This window comes from Eucyclogobius newberryi, unplaced genomic scaffold (assembly GCF_026437365.1).
Source record: "Eucyclogobius newberryi isolate DKJ021-1_F unplaced genomic scaffold, fEucNew1.0.hap1 SCAF_21, whole genome shotgun sequence".
In the NCBI taxonomy this organism is placed as follows: Eukaryota; Metazoa; Chordata; class Actinopteri; order Gobiiformes; family Gobiidae; genus Eucyclogobius; species Eucyclogobius newberryi.
Genome location: NW_027315846.1, coordinates 16,808,893 through 16,815,077, shown reverse-complemented (window position 1 = coordinate 16,815,077; position 6,185 = coordinate 16,808,893). Strand labels below are relative to the sequence as shown.

The window sequence follows — 6,185 nt, the reverse complement described above, 5'->3', positions numbered from 1 at the left end:
CAGGAGGACAGTGGTGCTTTTTGACCAGGACGTGGACGACCTCCTGTGCCTGCAGGACAGAGGAGACGAGGGCTACTTCTCCCTGTCCTTTGAGAGACAAAGTGCTGTTCAAGAAAGAGCAGAGGACCTCAATCTTGGACCACCACTATTTGAGTCTTCTGTGCTCTGTGTGGAAGAAGAATCTTTAAACGACAGCAAGTGGGAGTCTACTCTACCTCTACACGTGCAGGTATGACCTCTACACGTGCAGGTATGACCTCTACAAGTGCAGGTATGACCTCTACACGTGCAGGTATGACCTCTACACGTGCAGGTATGACCTCTACACGTGCAGGTATGACCTCTACACGTGCAGGTATGACCTCTACACGTGCAGGTATGACCTCTACAAGTGCAGGTATGACCTCTGCAAGTGCAGGTATGACCTCTACACGTGCAGGTATGACCTCTACAAGTGCAGGTATAACCTCTACAAGTGCAGGTATGACCTCTACAAGTGCAGGTATGACCTCTACAAGTGCAGGTATGACCTCTACAAGTGCAGGTATGACCTCTACACGTGCAGGTATGACCTCTACACGTGCAGGTATGACCTCTACAAGTGCAGGTATGACCTCTACAAGTGCAGGTATGACCTCTACAAGTGCAGGTATGACCTCTACACGTGCAGGTATGACCTCTACACGTGCAGGTATGACCTCTACACGTGCAGGTATGACCTCTACAAGTGCAGGTATGACCTCTACAAGTGCAGGTATGACCTCTACACGTGCAGGTATGACCTCTACAAGTGCAGGTATGACCTCTACAAGTGCAGGTATGACCTCTACACGTGCAGGTATGACCTCTACACGTGCAGGTATGACCTCTACAAGTGCAGGTATGACCTCTACACGTGCAGGTATGACCTCTACACGTGCAGGTATGACCTCTACACGTGCAGGTATGACCTCTACAAGTGCAGGTATGACCTCTACACGTGCAGGTATGACCTCTACACGTGCAGGTATGACCTCTACAAGTGCAGGTATGACCTCTACAAGTGCAGGTATGACCTCTACACGTGCAGGTATGACCTCTACACGTGCAGGTATGACCTCTACACGTGCAGGTATGACCTCTACAAGTGCAGGTATGACCTCTACACGTGCAGGTATGACCTCTACACGTGCAGGTATGACCTCTACACGTGCAGGTATGACCTCTGCAAGTGCAGGTATGACCTCTACAAGTGCAGGTATGACCTCTACACGTGCAGGTATGACCTCTACAAGTGCAGGTATGACCTCTACACGTGCAGGTATGACCTCTACACGTGCAGGTATGACCTCTACACGTGCAGGTATGACCTCTGCAAGTGCAGGTATGACCTCTACAAGTGCAGGTATGACCTCTACACGTGCAGGTATGACCTCTACAAGTGCAGGTATGACCTCTACACGTGCAGGTATGACCTCTACAAGTGCAGGTATGACCCCCCCTACAATCTATTCTGGCCTGGTGCAAATATTGAGTATTGAAAGACATGGTCAAAATCAGACCTTGGCCTGTTTTAATGTGGCCCCTGCAGGTTTTCGGATAACAATTATTATAACATACACTTTCGCTTTCTTATTGTCTTTCCCTATTCCTTTTTTAATAAAGATTCAAACAGAAATGTATTAATAAAATAAAGGGTCCGCCCTTGCTTTGATGCAAATATGGTCCTCGAGGATTGTTTTCGAAACATGAAATATCTGAAAAGCCCTTTTGCTCATTATCTGTCGTCCAAGTTGGTGATTATTGCTTTTTAAACTTCTAAACATGTAAAACCATTTGTGGTATGGTCTTGATTTTCAATGATTCAATCTGCACATCCTCTCAGTACATCTACTTATTTTTAAATCTACTGAAATGTAGCAGATCCAAAATGTTACTTTGACAACCCTGTCATTTAGTATCATATTTCCGTGTGCAGTATTATGATGCCTGATATTGTGCAGTTGTAAAGTTCATTGACTCTTTTCTACAAACCAAGTTAGAAATCTGGGGGTAATAATGGACTCGGACTTGAACTTTAACAGCCATGTCAAACCCAAAAACATCAGCAGCTTTTTACCATCTAAAAACATTGCCAAAATCAAAAATATAGTGTCAAAACCAGATTTAGAGAGACTTATCCATACGTTTGTCTCCAGTAGATTAGACTACTGTAACGGCCTGCTCACTGGTCTCTCCAAACGAGCTGTAAAACAGCTGCAGTACATCCAGAACGCTGCTGCTCGGGTCCTGACTAGAACCAGGAAGTATGAGCACATTAGTCCTGTTCTCAGGTCTCTGCACTGGCTCCTGTGGCTCAGAGAATAGACTTTAAAGCAGCTCTGCTTGTGCACAAGTCTCTCCATGGCCTAGCACCAAAGTACATCTTGAATATGTTAGTGCCATATGAACCATCTCGGACTCTGAGGACCTCAGGGACCGGCCTCCTGCTGGTGCCCAAAGTCAGGACTAAACATGGGGAATCTGCATTTCAGTTTTATGCAGCTAAAATCTGCAACAGTCTTCCTGAAGATGTGAGACAGGCTTGTACTCTGACAATGTTCAAATCTAAGCTAAAACAGATTGTTTAGCAGATTGTTTTATCAGTTGGACTGATTTAAAAGGGAGTTGGACTCCGAAACACGTTGGACGTGTAAAAGTATGTACAATCAATTGGACTGATTTTAAAAAGGATTTAAAAAGGAGTTGGACTCCGAAAACACGTTACCCTCTGTGGCTAGGTGTTTTTTATTTAATTTTTTATTTAGTTAATTTTATTGTATTTCTGTTTCTGTCATTTCTTTGTGATTTTAATGCATTTTTCCTGCTGTGTGAAGCCTTGTGTATGAAATGTGCTCTACAAATAAACTTGCCTTGCCTGTCTCAGGTTAAATCAGTAGTTGTTCCTGTGGTGCCAGCAGCTCCTGTTGCTCCAGCAGAGGGCGCTGTTAGACCATGTTTAGAGAGGTAAGGATTACTTACAACTGTTCCCTGAGTTTTCATTTAAATACTTGGTGTTTATGTTAATTTGATTCTGATTTTGTCTCTTAAGAGAAGAGGAAGAGAAGAGAAAATATATTAATGCTGTGACAAGGCACATGAATGAGCGACCCTCCACTCAAGGTGAAGTCTTTGAACAAATATAAGACACTGACATAAGATATAAGACACTGACATAAGAAACAATTGAGCATGTATTGAAGTAAATCTAATGTATTATTAAAATTGCAATCATGTTTTTCTTCTTTGCAGTTTTAGTTGCAATCCTTATGTTTTCTGCCATAATTTAAAAGGCATTAAAAACCCTATGTGGTCCCTCAACTGCTACAGTCTGTTCTGGTTCTTTACAGATGTGATGGGGGAGCTCCAAAGCCTCATGTCTGAGGTGGCCCGAGAGTCCCGAGGTCTTCAATGGCAACATCCCTCGGATCTAACCAGAAGGTACGTTATTTTAATCTTAAGATCCATTTTTACCTTCAATTGGTCACAATTTTATTTTAAATTGTTTTAATAGAAATTATGAAAAAAGATTCAAACCCACCCCAGTAACACTTGAAGAGTATGAAAAAAGCTTGGACTTCTCCTTCAAACGATTTGCCAGTGTTCCAAAAATCTTCAAAAGATTCACGTGACTGCATGTTGTGAATTTGTTTGTTTCATTTTTCAGTGTTTTATAGAAAGTGTTATGAGTGTTGTATTTGTTGTTTTGTTTTGTGCTTGTTTGCATGTACAAGTACACTTCAATAAGAATATTGTGTTAATGTTCATTTCAGTTGAGTGAGCACAAAGCACTGACCACTTGTAAATTAAAATGTTACGGTAAGTTAAATTAAATGTTCCTTTTTAAATAATTCCCAAACTAAACAGTTGAAAAAGTTTTTAAAGATAACGCTGAGTACTGAATACAAGGTCCATGTCTAACTGAAATGACATTTTCCACCATGTTCTACTGTATTTATCTTTGCATGTTGTTAAGACTTTGTTTGAAGTTGGACAATAGCACTTCATGTGTCCCAAAGTATTTGCCTCTGGATTATAATGTTGCCTTAAACATCTGAATCAATGTTATAACTCCATTAAAAGCAATTAAAGAAACCAAATTTCATGTGTAAAATCATTTTATTGAAGCATGCACAAGGAAGCATACACTTGTCTTTTTCAGAAGTGAAGCTGTGTAACCTTGTGCATAATAGTAAAATCATGCTAGCCCTCATTAGTCAGTGACCACTGTACACACAATAAAAATACACATTTCACTGTTATTTTTTCACTCCATGCTGCATTGTGAATAAACAGTAACAAATGTTTTGTTTGAGAAAGTTTAGTAAGACAAGATATCCAGTACTTAACGTAACTCAAACCCCAAAGCTACAGGCTGTGGTTAAAGTGGTATATTTGCTTGGAATTTATTAATTTGTATTAACAATTTCTAAATTTATTGGTTGTATTTCAATGCTATGATTATGAAAAAAATAATCCGATACACACGTATGTGACTAAGACTACACTTTTACGGTTGAATAAATAATAGATCATCTAAATACTTTCTTCCAAAATTACACCAGTATCATATAAGTCAGCCCAATATGAAGCTGCTTTAACCCTTAAGAACCCTGGAGGGTTTTTCACACAGGTTTATTCACAATTCTGACCTCACACAGTCCCTCCTCCTGATGAACACCCTGAAAACAAATACTTGAGTAAACGAATCACATAAAAATCTACCTAAGTAAAAGTATTAAAGTACTTTAAAAATGTATTTTTTAGTAAAAAAGTAAGAATATTTCACACAGATTTTGAGAACTCTTAAAGTGTCGTAAGCGGTGACCTTGATAAAGAATTGTGCTAATTTTGAAGCATTTTTATAAACAAATTGTTGGTTACAGAAAGGCCAGTTCCTTTGCAATAACATCCAGCCCACTATTTACAGCTCTCTATTGGGTAGAATTCTTGAGGAATAAAAATCAAATGTAAAAATCCTATTATTATAGTTATAATGTATATGCCCTTACTGCCTAACGTGGCATGAATGTTGCACTTCATATGTTGTACACTAGGAGATTTCTAATAAAAAAAAGGGATTTTAAGGGTCCAGGTTCTTATGGGTTAAGGACATTTTGCTTGCGGTGAAATGTGTGTTAAGCATTTCATTTTCTCTGAAGGACATTTTGAGGTGAATTTTATGAATCAAACCAATTGTAAACTTTCTTGTTGTAACATCAGTGTCATTCTGGGCAACATGTCTATCCATCTGCTTCCTTCTCTACAGTTTTAGTCCCCAAGTTGTTGGACATGAGTAAGGGACACAAGCTGGAGCCTTTTCCACTTTTAATGAGAGGGGAAGTCATTTTGCAACCTTCAGAGCGTTTCTCTTAATTGCCCCTGCTGCTTCATGACATGAATGTAGACCAATCACCCAATCTTGAGGATTTAGATGAAAAATGATTAGAAATAGTTGTCAACTTTCTTTCAAATATGTAGTTTAAAATAGGTGGCGCTAGAATCTGAATATTCAAATTAGGATTTGTATATCAGTTCTTAGCGCTTCAGGTCACATTCCATGGCACTCAAAATGGTAAATTGCTATATACAGATAATGGAAAAATATTTACATAGTTTTGCATTTTTTAAGCACAATGGAGCTCATCTACTTAAGTAAAAGAACAACACATTAAGGCAGTTACTACAGAAATAAAACCAGCCCTAAAACATGAACATGTCATGCCCAAACAGCTAAATGACTGATCCAGCCAGGTCAAACAAGTATTTTACACATTACAGTGTACAGTACTATATGGCAAAAGTTGATCCCTTTTACAGTAGTTGTGGTTGCTACACAAATGTGGTTCTGAGAAAAGTAGAAGCCCTTCGTTCATCTGTTCAAGACATCATAATCAGGCACAAAGGCTGCACGTGTGTCCTTGTTCTTGAGCAGGAAGTGGTAACCGCGCTTGTGTCTAGTGTCCGTACTCATGCATGCGCTCTCACAGGACACTGGACAGTGCATGCTTGTGAGGAGGCGTCTGAAGAACTCCATTGAAGGCTGTTATTGCTGATATGAGGGATCTAACCCTTTGGACTTTCAGCACTAAATAATGACTCCATGTGTGTTTTTCCACAATAAACACAAAATATTCAAACAAATGCACAGCAGTATAAAGGGCTCA

At 39.8% G+C, this 6,185-nt stretch overlaps 1 long non-coding RNA gene across 1 annotated transcript; it reads left to right on the top strand.

Moving 5' to 3' along the window:
- Positions 1–1,443: 1,443 nt before the first annotated feature.
- Positions 1,444–3,832, top strand: LOC140370797 (uncharacterized). Its single transcript, XR_011928396.1, has 5 exons — positions 1,444–1,468; positions 2,906–2,985; positions 3,071–3,141; positions 3,369–3,459; positions 3,533–3,832. It is a non-coding gene; the product is annotated as an uncharacterized lncRNA (long non-coding RNA).
- Positions 3,833–6,185: the final 2,353 nt, after the last annotated feature.